General features: G+C 36.7%; 1 pseudogene; it reads right to left on the bottom strand.

Annotated features, from left to right (window-relative positions):
* Positions 1 to 11,333: 11,333 nt before the first annotated feature.
* Positions 11,334 to 15,908, bottom strand: part of LOC112934308 (glutaredoxin-1 pseudogene) — a 122,767-nt pseudogene continuing 118,192 nt past the window's right edge.

Genomic DNA, 15,908 nt, shown 5'->3' with positions numbered 1-15,908 from the left:
TCTACAGTTAAGACTCTATTTCTTGATTTTCCTCTCTCTTTTCCCCCATATTTGTTTTGTCTTTTAAAGTCCACATATGAGTGAGATCACATGGTATTTGTCTTTCTCTGACATATTTTTCTTAGCATAACGTTAGCTCTATCTATGTCATTGCAAGTGGCAAGATTACATGCATTTTTATGGCTGAGTAATATTCCATTTTGTGTGTGTGTGTGTGTGTGTGTGTGTGTGTGTGTGTGGTGTGTACCACATGTTCTTCCATTCATCAGTAGATGGATATTTGGGCTCTTTTCATAATTTGGCTATTGTAGATAATGCTGCTATAAACATTGGGGCGCATGCATCCCTTCGAATTAGTATTTTTGTATTCTTTGGGTAAAAACTTAGTAGTGTTATTGCTTGATCCTAGGTTAATTCTATTTTTAACTTTTTATGGAATCTCCATACTATTTTCCAGAGTGGCTGCACCCAGTTTGCATTTCCACCAATAATATAAGAGGGTTCCCCTTTCTCTGCATCATCACCAATACTTTTTGTTTCCTCTGTTGTTAATTTTAGTCATTCTGACTGGGCTAAGGTGCTATCTTATTGCAGTTTTGATTTGTATTTCCTTGATGAAAAGTGATGTTGAGCATCTTTTCATGTGTCTGTTGACCATCTGTATGTCTTCTTTGGAGAGGTATCTGTTCATATCTTCTGCCCATTTTTTTAACTGGATTATTTGGTTTTGGTATTGAGTTGTGTAAGTTCTTTTTTTTTTAATTTTTAAAAATTTTTTAATTTTTATTTATTTATTTATGATAGTCACAGAGAGAGAGAGAGAGAGGCAGAGACACAGAGGGAGAAGCAGGCTCCATGCACCGGGAGCCTGACATGGGATTCGATCCTGGGTCTCCAGGATCGCGCCCTGGGCCAAAGGCAGGCACTAAACCGCTGCGCCACCCAGGGATCCCCAAGTTGTGTAAGTTCTTTATGTATTTTGAAAACTAACTCTCAGATATGTAATTTGCAATTATCTTCACCCATTCTATGGATTTTCTTATAGTTTTGTCGATTATTTTCTTTATGCTGCAGAAGCCTTTTATTTTGATGAAATCCCAATAGTTTATTTTTGCTTTTGTTTCCCTTGATGCAGGAGACATATCTAGTAAGAAGTTACTATGGCCAGTGTCAAACAGGTTACTGCCTGTGTCTTTTCTAGGATTTTTATGTTTTCATGTCTCACATTTAGTTTCTTAATCCATTTCGAATTTATTTTTGTGTATGGTGTATGTTAAGAAAATGGTCCAGTTTCATTCTTTTGCAGTTTTCCCAACACATGTGTTGAAGAGACTTTTTTGCCACTGGATGTTCTCTCTTGCTTTGTCAAAGATTAATTGATCTTATAGTTGTGGATTCACTTCTGGTTTTTCTGTTGTTTCATTGATCAATGTGTCTGTTTTTATGCCAGTACTATACCGTCTTCATCACTACAGCTTTGTAATATAACTTGAAATTTGGTATTAGAAGAAATATTTAAATAGAGTGAAACAAGGCAGGCAAAATTCATCAAATACATATGGCTTCTTGGAAAAATCTTTTAAGTAGACAACCTGGGATGAGGATTCTTTTCCATCTAATGTTAAAAGAACAGAAAAAAAAAGTTAATGAAATTCCTAAGTGTATAAGGTCAAAAAATTTAAAAATATGTCATATAATATGATGACTTTCAAAATAATTCATTGAGGACCTGAATGAGTAGAACTTGCAATTTTCCCAATTTCTCTCTTAAGCGGCTCTTTCTCAGCAAGATCTCTGACCACCTGCATTCAAGTTAGTATCACTCTCTCACTCTCTTTAACACTTATAAAACTTGTATGAAATCAATCAGATTATCATAGTTGGTTATTTATTAGTCTGTCATTTATTTGACTGCCTCCTCACCTCTCCATGTTAGCATATAAGCTCTATGAGGTCACACCATAGAAGCTCAATAGATAGTGAATTAACCCATCACAGCTTAGATGGATGAGTACGTGTATGCTATCAACACCACCCAGTTCTAGGGTTTATGAGAGACACGAGAAGGCTATTGCATTAAGCCATAATTCTCCCAGGTCTGGCCTGGCTTGGGAGGGAACATATATAAGACTTAATCTTATCAGGTCTTTTATTTCTCTTTAACATTTTTGTGAAGTACTTGCTCGATTAAGTTCTGAACACATTTTAGAAGATTATTCAATCATATTCTTCAAACTATATTGTGAATCTAACTTCTCAGAGCAAGCTTAAAGTTATTCCAGTATTTGGGATGGGGGTGGGGGTATCATCCAAGTTGGATTGTTCATTCAGAGAGCCCTCCTGAAGAAGGCATCCTGGGCCTATATAGCTTTCAGACTGGCTTGGAATCAGATTGCCTTCTGAATGCCTGGGCAGAATCCTGGCCCTCACCTTCTGGCAGTTACCCTCCAGGAGGCCTTCCAATTGCAGCTCTCTACTAATAGTTAAGTGAAAAAATGGTGAGAGCATCTTTTCCTCTTTATCTTTTGTTCTTACTAAACTGAGTTCAATAGCAGCTTCTGGAAAGCATTCTAATAATCTCCAAAGCATTTAAGAAGCATTACTCACATTATCTCAGAAACATGTCTTGGTCCAGAAATGTATTTACTGTTCTTTTTAGAAACACAGATGCAGTCTAGGTAAATAATACAAAACAGTTACTTTCTTGCCAAGGGAAAAATTCTGTTTTTGTATTATCTAGCAAATGAAATCATTCATACTGAGGGAAGATGTATGATAGATCAAGATCTTAGACTTGTTCACTTCTTATTAACCTATGTATTTATTTATCACTATCTTTTCAAGTTTATCTCCATTTGGTTTAACTGTGGACCTATCTTCTTTTAAGTCAGCCTCATTATAATAAAATATATTATTTTTAACTCTCTTAATGGTTAGGAGACATGGCTTCTATTAATTTACTATCTAGCAGTGTATTGTAAAAAAAGAGTCGGGTAAATCTTGGAATGAGAAATTTGAAATCATAGTGTTTAGTGATTGTCTATTTCCTTATAAAGTTCTAAACTTTTTAAGAATGTCAAATTGTAACTGATTAATCCTTTGATTAGAGAAATATGACTGAATGAACAGGAGCAACAAAGGGCAAGCCTCCTCTAGCTTTCTTCCTTCCAATGCATGATGTAAGAGCTATACCATTTATAGTTAGATGGTCATTTTCTGAATGGAAATATGTTTTAAGTGTGATGACTCTTTTTTATTGTACCTCAACAGCATGCATACGATTTAACATATATTATATGTTTGAAGCAATTCAAGCTATTGATGTAAATCTATAAAATCCTTAATATGAGCAAAGTGCCTGGCTCATGGTATGTATTCAGTAAATGAATATTGAATGAATATGTCCTTGCTACTTTAATTCCATTTCCAATATTGAAATACCATGTAAATTGTTGAAGAGACTTTTTGTGAAAAACCATTGATCATGAGATTGGAAGGGGAAGAATTTTCAATCTGGAGCTCCATGGTACATTTATCAAAGAGCTCTAAGTGCAGCTGAAGCAGCTGGCTAAAGTAGAAACCCTAGATATTGCTATTGGATTAATCTCAAATATAAGAGGAGAGAAAAATTGTTTAAAGTAGGAGTTCTGCTGATTCTCTTCTGTGCCTAGAACCAGTCTATAGAGACCCAGGTGTATGAGGTAGTCTGAAATGAATGTGCAGATTTCTACGCCTCAGGCATTTTTTGTTCTGCCCTATTGTCTCATAGAGAAAAAATCTCAGAATGAGTTAGTGGGAAGTTTTGAGGATGTCAGGAGCTCTGTTTTGAACTCAGCTACACGGGGGTGGGGAGCTGAAGAACTGCTGGCCACTAGTATGGTACAGGATCTATGTGGCATATCTTACCTCATCACAGTCAAACTACTGACTCCCCCAAAAATATAAAATATAATTAAAAAGTAGTGCACAGAACCAGAATGAGTCAGCTATTTATTCCTTCTGCACTGGAATTTATTTTTAAAATACAAATTAAGCCTTAATTTTAAAACTCTAGGGCAGCCCTGGTGGCTCAGCAGTTTAGCACCACCTTCAGCCCAGGGTGTGATCCTGGAGACTCTGGATTGAGTCCCACGTCAGTCTCCCTGCATGGAGTCTGCTTCTCCCTCTGCCTGTGTCTCTGCCCCCCCCCCCCATGAATAAATAAATAAAATCTTTTTTAAAAAATATAAAACTCTAAGTCATGATATGAGAAAAATCTCCAAGCGTCATTAATTTGTCCCTCTTGTATATCTAGCCAGTTACATGGTTATACAAAGAAATTTGGAATTTGGATGAATCTTTAACTTGCATTTTGTCTTTTTTTGGGAGGCTCAATTGTTCTTATCTAAGGGGTTCAATGTTTTGTTGACATTCATTCCTGCAACATTCCTGTGAATTAGGGAAATAGAAAAAATTTTCTTCCATTTTCATGACATAATGTCCTATGATGAACTCCTCTATGAATTTCCACATCTGCCTTATATGCTCCTTTGGGCATTAACTTCCAAAAAGTTAAAGTATCAGTCAGCTGTGCACCCAGCCCTCCAACTGCATCATGGACAGATCACTTTTTATGAAACCTAGTTTTGGAATGGGGTCATGTTAAACATATTTTCCTGATTTTTGCTGGCATATAGCATATAACTGTGCACTTATATCTTATGAAAGTTGAAAAATGTGAATGCCATACACTCATGTCTGAAGGGAAGGTTAAATGGGAATTACAGAAAAGATCAAAGTTCGTGGCACACAACTGTTTCCTACAAATGTTGACCAAAGACTCTTATACTAACTGCCCAGAGTTGGCTGTGATTTTAAATATGTTAATTGGCTTTTAAAATTATAAATATAGGGCAGCCCGGGCGGCTCAATGGTTTAGTGCTTCTGGAGTGATCCTGAAGACCCAGGATTAAGTCCTATGTCAGGCTCCCTGCATGGAGCCTGCTTCTCCCTCGGCCTGTGTCTCTGCCTCTCTCTCTGTGTGTCTTTCATGAATAAATAAAATCTTTAAAAAAAATTATAAATATGTTTTTACATTATGAAAAGGAGAAAATTCTTCATGTTACACATAGGAAGCACATCATAGCATAATAGGAAGCTTCTCTTTTGTTTAAAGATTTTATTTTTTTGTTTGTTTGTTTTAGAGAGAGAGAAAGTGAGAGAGCCAAGGGAGGAGCAAAAGCAGAAAGGGTAGAGAGGGGGAAAGAATCTCAAGCAGACTTCAAGCTGAGCATGGAGCCCTGAAGGGGGGCTCAGTATCACAAACCAGAGATCTTGACCTGAGCCCAAACCAAGAATCAGACACTTAGCTGACTGAGTGACCCAGGAGCCCCAAAGATTCTCTTTTCTTGATATTTTATTGTATGTTTATCTATTCTGTTTTTCCATTTTACATGATTGAGGATGTGCTTCTTCCCAGAATCCAACTGAAATAAGTCAATAGTGGACTTTGAGAGTTCAGGACAATTAAATATGTAAATGCTCATGTTTCATTGCTTCTTTGGGCAGAATTTTCTGGAAGAATTTTCTGTAGAGATGGAGAAAGCACCATGCAGGAAGGAGATGGTCTGGTCCTCATCCCAGCTCTGCTCTGCAGCCCTAAGTCAAAATCACTTATGGACTGGAATCTCAAATTCTTCATCTGTAAAGGGGAAACAATAATAACACTTGCTGTGTAAACCTCATGGGGTTGCTGTAATGCCCAAATGAGATAATGTAAGTCAAAATGCTCTGGAAGTTGGAAGGCATTACACAAGTATAAGGTATTAAAATTGCCAAGGGGCTGTTTAGATTTTCCTAACATTTCAAAACTACAGTAATCACTGTGGGTGTAGACGTATACGTGGATTTTTCCTAAAAAGAATAGTAGAAAATAAGCAGCTGTTTTATGGAATTTTCCGCATTTAATGATAGTAACTACTACTATCATTTGAAATTCTAAGAAAGAATAAGTTATTGGTTTCTTGATACATTCAGCACTTTTAATCTTTCTGTGTATGAGATCCCTTATTATTCAGTGCCTTTTTTTAAAAATTTTTTATTTATTTATGATAGTCACAGAGAGAGAGAGGCAGAGACACAGGCAGAAGGAGAAGCAGGCTCCATGCACCGGGAGCCCGACGTGGGATTTGATCCTGAGTCTCCAGGATCGCGCCCTGGGCCAAAGGCAGGCGCCAAACTGCTGTGCCACCCAGGGATCCCTCAGTGCCTTTTTAACCCAGAAACCTGCATCATATTACTCAGAGGGAAAATGAGATATCTATTCATGAACTAAAACTACTTTGTAATCATAGCTAAATCTGGAATGCAGAGGTACATGACAGATTTCAGTAAGCTGCCCAATATCTAGCATTGGAAGGAAAATGTTCACTTGAAATCAAGATCCTCGACAGTATGTCAATAGTGACATAAAACTTGATCTCTGACAAAAGAATACATAAGGATATTAGATAACACGAATGACAGTGTTAGTAAATGACATTGAATTTTCATACTACAAAACACTTTGCTGTGGCTTTTGGAGACATAAATGTCATTAATTTACATGTTAGAAATAATGTACATCTATATATGATGTGTTCATTCAACAGATATTTTTCTGATCATATGCTGTGTCAGGTATTGTGTATATCAGGATACAGAGGTAAATATGTAGTCCCTTTCCTCTGTATTGATGGTTTTAATCAAGGTTAAATCTTGGAGTATTTTTAAAAACCTGTACTCCACACCTAAAGATTCAGGTTCAGAAGCCTTGCAGTGAGATCTGAATAAGTAGATTAAGAGACACCATCATCAATAACAAAAACAACTCCCCTGGGGTTTTGATGTGTCACTCTTGTTAATAACTGCCACTCAACATGCTAATAGGTGGGGACAGACACAGCATGGTAAGAACAATTTCTGAGTTGTGAACAGGATATTATAGAATCCCAAAATAGGGACAATGAATCTGTCTTCAGAGGGGGTTGGATAGGCAGGATTTCTGGAGAAGGTGATTCCTAATCTTTTCAAAAATTTTGTGTTATTTTTCTAATCACAAACATAATGCAGGAAATCAGTGAAGAACACACACATACAAACAAAAAAAATCCCTTAACTATCTATGACTTTGATGTTCTTAAATTTTGCTATAATATGTATAGAGTAGGTTTTTTTCCTTAACTATTCAATTTTGTATTCTCTAGACTTTTGAATTTCAGATCTAATCAATTCTGAAATTCAGGGGAATATATCATCATTACCTTTGAATTTTTCTCTCATCATATTCTTTGTCATTTTCTGGGATTTCCATTATCTATATGTTGGTTTCTTATTCTATTCTCCATATATCTTAATTTCATCTCTTTATCCCCTCTTTGTTTTTATAGATTCTGCAACTTATTTCATCTATTTTGTTTTAAGACTATTACATTTTCTGTATCCAGTATTTCCATTTGATTGTTCTTTTTGACTTCTGGTGCTTGTTTCATATAATATATAACCTGAACTATTTCTTTGAGAATCTTTTTTTTTTTAAAGATTTTATTCATTTATTCATGAGAGATACAGAGAGAGGACCAGAGACAAAGGCAGAGGGAGAAGTAGGCTCCCCATGGGGAGCGGATGCGGAATTTGATCCCAGGACCCTGGGATCACACCCTGAGCTGAAGGCAGATGCTCAACCATGGAGCCATCCATGTGTCCCCTATGTCCCCTATTCTTGTTTTTTTTTTTTTTTGTCGTACTTTATGTATTTTTTTCTTTGTAACAAATTGTCTTTTGTATCAGTTATCTTTTGCCACACAATAAATTTATGACAAAATATCTTAAAGTTTAATGACTTTAGAAAAACGGTAATCATTGTTTTTGTCATTCATGGTTTCTGTGGTTTTGAAATTCAGACAGCATACAACAGAGTAGCTTGTTTCTACTGTGGGCTTTCAACAGTGTTTGGGGCCTCAGCTGGAAGACTTGAAGGTTGGGGATTGAAATGATATGAATTGCATTCTCTTACATTTCTGGTAGTGGTTGCAGGTGTTGCTGGAGGCTGGCTGGAGCTGCTATAAGAAAACCCACATGTGACTTCTCTATTTGGCTTAAGTTTCCTCACAACATGGTGGCTGGATTCCAAAAGAGAGAGTGAAGGAAAAAGAGAGAGAATCAGGCAGAGTTGTAATACTTTTTTGGTCTAGCCTTGGAAGTCATATAGATCACTTTTTCCTTACTTGATTGTTTCCTACTCTGCCCAAATGTAAGAGGAAGGAACATAGACCACATATCTTGGTGAAGGGAGTGTAAGTTACATTGTAAGAAGAGCATGTGGGAATGAATGAACATATGGGTGTGGACATCTTTGTAATTTCTTATATACTCCTTATGATCTAGTTGTTCTCACCCATGAGCTCAGTTTCACCTGGGGCTATAACTATACTATCTGTAATATGCAAGGAGGTGTGATGAGCCAGAGTACTAGCTTTGTAGACCTTCTGGTGAGTTTAAGGAAAAGAATCTGAAATAGACTCCTCTTTCTTGTCCAGATGGAAGTTTCCAGAAATGCTTCTTTATTTCTCTGTAAGAGGTTCTTACAGATAGTTGTTTGTATCTGAGCTGTCCTCTTTCATTACTATTTAGGTCTTAATTAATTTTTTTTTAAGGAATCCAGTAGCTCAAGCTAGTTTATCAATTGTCAAGAGCCAGAGGTTCTTTAGTATCCTTCTTTTCCTAATAGTCTATAATTAGAATCTTGATTTCTTCTTTGCCCTAGGAATTATTTAGAACAGTGTGGTTTTGTGTCTCCTTATTTATTTATTTGTTTATTTGTTTATTTGTTTGTTTATTTATTTTAAAGATTTTATTTTTATTTATTCATGAGAAACACATAGAGGAGAGAGAGAGAGGCAGAGACACAGGCAGAGGGAGAAGCAGGCTCCATGCAGGGAGCCTGATGTGGGACTCGATCCTGGGTCCTCAGGATCACGCCCTGGGCCAAAGGCAGTGCCAAACCATTGAGCCACCCGGGCTACACCCCCCCATTTATTTTTTTTTTGAGCTTTTAAATTTATACTTCAAAAATTTTTTCTACCTTTATTGCATCATGGTCAAAGTGGCTTATAAAATTTCCACCTTTTGGAATTTCAAGTAAAATATACAGTCATTTTCTTTTGCTGTTTAAAGGAATCTTGAATAAAATGTATAATTTTTTTGGGGGGGGGACGGTTTTTTCCTGCTTGGATTCCTTTTAAGATTCTCTTTTTATCTTTGAAATTCAGAAAATTGTTTAAGCCATTTCCAGAAGATGGCCTCTTTTCATTACCATGCATGTTACAAAGCAAACCATTTTAATTTGCACGTTTACATTTATATACACTTCAGGATTTTTCCTATATTGTATCTATAATTATTCCTGACTTCATATCTTCCTTAAAAAGACTTTTCCATCTTTTTTATCTCAAGATTGTTAAGCCATTTTTAATGCAGTTTTAGATCTTTAATCTTATCTGGAATAATTTTTTTATTGATGTAAGTAGCTACTAAGTATATTATTTTCTTCCAAAATTTATATCTAATTGTTCTAATATTAGTGATTTAAAGTGATACATTTTATGATTTTAAAATTCCCACATATATTTAGAAATATTTCTGTACTAGCATATTGTGCATTGATCTATTTTTCTATTTCTTTTGATATTGCCAGTGCTGTTTAAATTATAGCAGCTTTACATGTATTTTCATACCACTTCAAGGTACATTCCCTACCCTTTTTCCCTCTTTGATATTTTTCTGATTCTCGTATACATATTTTCCAAATGACTTTTGAAATTCATCAAATGTATTTGATGTTTATTACTTGAGTATTGCTACCAACCAATACTCTAGGAAGGAAACGTTCTATAATTGCATTGTCTAATATGATAGTCACCAGCCACATATGACATTTAAGCACTTGAAATTTGGCTAATACAACTGAGGAACTGAACTTTTTTTCATCTCCAGGTATTTCTTTATTAGAAATGAAATTAACCATTCACACTAGAGACTGCAAAAGGAAATTAACTTAGTATTACAATTCTAGAACAAACTTCACAATAAGGGACTCTTAAGTCTTCATAAAATGGAAAGAAAAGGGAGAAAGAAAAAAATCATTTAGGACTGTATTTCTTAAATTTGATCACTTTCACAGACATATTCTTTTTTTTTTTTTTTTTTATTTATGATAGGAACACAGTGAGAGAGAGAGAGGCAGAGACACAGGCAGAGGGAGAAGCAGGCTCCATGCACCGGGAGCCCGATGTGGGATTCGATCCCGGATCTCCAGGATCGCGCCCTGGGCCAAAGGCAGGCGCCAAACCGCTGCGCCACCCAGGGATCCCTCACAGACATATTCTTAGGGGAGAGGATTGCAAGTTTCCTGTGATAATATTTTAAATTTTACATTTTGCTTCTATTTTAATCTAAACAAGTTAATTCACACTTAGGATTATGTGGACAACCATCTTACATAACAGAGGTGCACAGAAGCCGCACTTGCACCTCTGATCTATGTGTCACCCACTAAGTGAAGACCAACTGTGCTTAATTTTTCATGTGGTGTTTCTCAAATTGGATCCTTAAGACCCTTCATGGAATTATTGAACATTTCCTATGAGATCTGTGAGTTGTCAAGGTTAAGAAAACTGGTTCAGAGCAGGAATTCTCAAGATGGGATAGGGTGGGATGGGAATGGTGACTGGGGAGACACATATAGCTTAAAAAAGCACATTCAAAATACCTGTTGCTTTTCTAATGCAAATTCTATAAAGTCAAACTCAATAAATTTTCAGGCAGTAGCAGAAAACCAGTTATAGATTGATCCTAGAGGGCCTGGGATAAACTTGGTTGAGAAACATTGGCTTAAAGGTAGAGGAGTCCTAGCATACAGAGAACAGTTAGAAAGAAGCATGTGTCAAGGAGAAGAACATCTTTTGAGTCACTGAATGAATCCTAAGCCATAACTTGTCCTGGTTTCCTGGAACCCAAAGGGCTAATTGAGAGAGGAAACTCAAGATGTCCATCAACTTTCTCAAACCTGTGATTTGGGGCAAGTTGGTCCACTTTTAATATTGAGTCCAAAGAAGGAAAAGCTTTTTTGCCAAAAATGCACTCCATCTCTTAAGGGTTTTTTGTTTTGTTTTGTTTTGTTTTTGTTAACATATTTCAGAATTTTAAGTAAATGGTTGCTGTGGCTGTTAGCCTCTAGTACATCTGCCAGGAAGTATGGTCATTTGCAATGCCATCCAGCTCTTAAGGGGGTTATCAGCCTGGAGATTGCTCTGTAATTATTGTAGAGTTCCAATTTGCTTCAGCCACTTTAACAGTTCCCCACTCTTACACATTTCTATCAGATTTGTGCATCCACCTATACAGTCTTTACCCATAAAAACCCAAGGTACTGTTTCTGGCTCCTGTGAACTGTTGCAAATTATCTTGAAACTTGTTTGTGTCACTGGTGGCTATGATATCAACAAATCCCAAAACCCTTGTGTGGAGGGCAATGGTTGAGGGGCTCTTGGATCCTTCTGCAGTAGAGGCAGGTGGGCTTGATGAACACAACCACCTTTGTGGGTTGGATTTTGTTGTTCACACTCTTGACCCCATGCTGATAGGCAGTTGACTCCTGGGGAGGAATCCTCAATTGCGGATATTGCTTAGGGTATAAACCTCTGAATTTTTAATTTGGTCTAATTTAATTACATTTAAATTTAAATAGCCACATATGGTAGTGGGTACTGGATTAGAAAATGAAACTCTAAAGCCAGAAATAAGTAGAGAGAAAATAGATCAACGATATTCCTATCAAGGGGCCCTTTGGGGTTTTTTTTGGTATTTTCTTTTCTAATATGGACTGATGTCAAAGTATTTAGGTAAAGTTCTTATATAGGTTTCTCTTCAGCCTAGATTCATGTCCAGGGACATGGGGTGACTGTCACCAGCATTCTTCTTGATGCTACTAACCACTGCATCAGGGGAGGGACACACCATATCTAGTAAACCTGTATGTCTTAAATTATTCGGTTGGCACAATAGATCTTAAATGATCTATAATAGCAGAAATAGAGTGGTTCTTGCCTTTTCCCCCTGTCTGCTCTCATCCTCTCAAACTATGGGAAGTTAATGAATTTCTACCAGGAGCTCTTCTTTAACTTACTTCCTGTGATAATTCACTACTGTCACAGTTTGGGTAGTGGAATGTTAGTAGTTGATTTCTTATTTTCAATTAGAATTTCTAGCATTTCAGTTTAGGAATTCATAGCTCCTGTTGCCTAAGTCACCATGTTGCACTGAATAAGCCAATCATCTGAATATCTGTTATGCCAATGCTACATTTTTCTAGCTACCTAGATAATTGTATTTTGTTTCATATTACCTTGGTCCCTTTGCCATAACTGCTTGGACCATAGGTATCTGAATCTGACTCAGAAATACAGACTGGTGGTGGCATTAAAAAATGAGTTGAGCTAATTTATTTCTTTTCCAAGTTTGATCTAAGAAAATCTAAGTAAATGATTCAGGTAACCTTATAAGAGTAGGTTAAGAATCCATTAGGAAGAATCAAGGTCATATCAGCTTTGTTGTACTGCCTCGCTGAAAGGGCCCAGAATCTAAGTAAGCAGAGGGAGCTAGCTGGTCACTAAGGGACATCCTGTGGAAGTGAGAGCATGTTGCCTATGAAGAGATAGAACAAGTGCAGTTAATCAAGAGGCCTCAGTTTCTGATGTCATTACAGTCCCAGAGTATAAAAATGCTTGAAATAACCATTTATTTAAATTTAGATAATTTATTTTAGAGTTTATTTTTAAACCACTTTATTGAGGTGTGATTAGCACACAAATACTGTACATAGTTAATGTATGTATTATTTATTTTCTTGAGATAACTTCTTGAGATGAGTTTCTGTTCTTCACAATTAAAAGAGCCTTGTCTGAAGACTTGATAGCAGTTTTCCCTAACTTTGTATTTTGTTTGGTTCTCTTTGTGAAGAAATGGTGATCAGATATCTGTGCTTATGTCTCCCTTTTCCCTGAAAGTTACCTGAGGGATTTGTGTGTGTATATGTGTGTGTATGATATGCATGATAGAAGGGAGAATATTAGGAGCACCTGGGTGGCTCAGTCAGTTAAGCATCTGCCTTTGGCTCAGGTCATGATCCTGGGGTCCTGGGATTGAACCTTGCTTGGAGCCCCACAAGGAGCCCTGCATTAGGCTCCCTGCTCAGAGGGTAGTCTGCTCCTCCCTCTCCCTCTACCCCTCCTCCCATTTATGTGCTCTCTCTCTTTCCCCATCTCTTTCTAAATAAATTAATAAAATCTTTTTAAAAAGAAGGGAGAATATTCAGGCAGGGAGAACAATGTTAGGAATGAAAGGCAAGAAAACAAGAAGTAGTGGAGTATGGATTAAAGTATGGATTTTTGTTTAATTTATGCTGATCTTAAGAGATGCAAATGAGAGGCACTACCCCCTCATCTTGTTCATTCATTCATTTCTTAGTCTATGTATTTATCCAGTAACTGTTAAGTGCTTAATATGTGTCAGACACTGTTATATGTAATCAAGATATATACATTTGACAGAAGTGACAAAAAGCCCTACCCTCCTAGGGCTTAGGGGAGAGATCAACAATGTGGAAAATAAGTAAATTAAAAAAGTGAAATGTGCTGTGGAAAAAATAACTAGATTATGTAAAGGGGAATTGGGATACTTGTAGGACATAGTGAGAGTATTTAAAGAAATGAGACTACATTTTTGCCTCCTTCATCTCAAGGAGAAAGCCAACTACTTGTGTTCTGGTGTTCATTGAGCAGAGAAAAGGGCCTGCATGACATTGTTTCAGGACTGATAAAATAAGCTATCAGACGCCTGGAAGATATCCCCTTACCTAGGTTTTTCTTTGAGACCTTAGTTCTGTTGAGAGAGTCTAGAGTTCTGGATGGAAGAGGAGGAAATGGTCTTCACAGGATGAGAGCTCCTCTACAACTGGATGTGGGAAAGATTTTGAGAGAATTAGTGGTACATTAGTGGCATATTAGTGGCACAGACCTACACATGTGCTTCAGAGTATCGTCACTCAGGTCTGTGGCTGTCATGAGCAAGTTTTAGTTAGCGGAGAGGGGGATACAATTATGAAGGACATAATGAGCAGCATGAGAGTAGTGTCCAGTGGGGGGTGAGGGACCAGATGGAAGGCGATCTCATGGAATAAACAGAGCCATAGAGAAAGTGCTTATCTCCATGAACTAAAGGCCATGACTTCTTTTTTTGTCCCCTCCCCGGATACCAGATAAGACTGTGGTTTCTTTTGCAAGTCCAGGGAGGTTTGAGAAACTCAAAGAAGGAAACAGTGAATTTTTTATTACCCTGGAGAACAAGATACATTTGATTTAAAAATTAATGTTGTGTTTCTTGATCTGAGCATGGAAAATTGTCATTCCTGCTACATACATTAAAGAGTTTTGTCTTTACCCAACAGTCAGTGAAGAGATAATGAAAAATTTTAAGGAGATTGACACCACAATTTTGTATTTTAAATATAGCTTTGTGTTGATGGATTTAAAGGTCATGGACAGTAGTTAGAAGCTGTTACACATTTGTTAGTGAGAGATAATAGGTTCCTTATCCAGAGTAGAGGCAATAGGGAGACTGAGGAAAGTTTGTTTCTTGATTGACCTTGACAATTGGATAGAGGGAAGAGCTCAAATTGATACTAGATCTGTGACTTAAGTAACTGGTAGATAGGTGTTGTATTATTGACATAAGAAAGACAGAAGTTAGTTGAACTTATTATATTGTGGTGCCTGTGATATCTCAAGGAAATATTGAGAAAGCACTATCTAGGGTTAAGTTGGATACCTGAGTATGAAATTCAAGAAAGGATTCTTAGCTGAAATAATGGTATAGATTGGTCCAGTTGAGGGGCAAGGGAATCGAAAGCATTGGTAAATATATTCAGCTCATCTCCAGGAAGAGGACAGGAAGGGACTTGGCAAGGATGAAATGTAGGATGCAGAGTCAAAGCTAAAGAGGAGATATCAGAGAAAATCTCTCAAATTCTTCATTAACCTAATAGTCACCTTGGATATCACAGAAATATATGCTTTTAATGCTTCAGATAATTTTGTTACTTTTAAGTAGATACCATAATGGTAAATGAAAAATTCTTCTGGATACATTAGGCAGAAAAATAGCTCCATGAAATAATTTGCACACACCAAAGTATTCGGTGGCTAAATCCATCTGTGAAATGCTGTCTAGTTTATACCCTATTGGAGATTCTGATTGCCATTAACATAAAAGTTTCAAGAAATCCCACTGCAGTCAAGAAATCCGTTAAACCTGGTATTTCTCAAACTTCCCCTGTCATAAAACTTTATTTTTAGAGTTCAAGAGCTATTAACATTCTTCTAGAATGATTATTAGAAAGAAAAAATCTAGGAAAAGATGGGAACTAGCCCCCTGTTTATCATCTCACAGCTGAGATTAGGATCAGGTATTAAATAACTGATCTAAAAGAAAATCATTTAAGATTGCCTATAAGGAGCCATCCATACTGCCTCTACAAAGATGACTAACTAAAAATTGCTGCTTAAAATTTTTGGTGTATTTTGTAGCTACCATAGTACAATTTTCTTTATTTTCCTTCTCTTCACCCTCCTCCTTCACTTCTTTATCTCCTGCTTTTTTTCTACCTCCTCCCTTTTCTCCCTTCCTCTTGCCTCTCTCTCTCTCTCTATCTTAAGTAATTGTAATCACACTGTATGTACCAATTTCCATTAAAAGTTTCAATGGTTGTATAATGTTTTATCATGTGGATTTGTTATAATTAACCAGACCTCTTCTGCACCCTTTTTTCAAATGCA

Source organism: Vulpes vulpes, chromosome 6, assembly GCF_048418805.1.
Source record: "Vulpes vulpes isolate BD-2025 chromosome 6, VulVul3, whole genome shotgun sequence".
NCBI classification, from domain to species: domain Eukaryota; kingdom Metazoa; phylum Chordata; class Mammalia; order Carnivora; family Canidae; genus Vulpes; species Vulpes vulpes.
The sequence above is the reverse complement of the archived record's forward strand: the minus strand, read 5'-3'. Positions and strand labels throughout refer to the sequence as shown.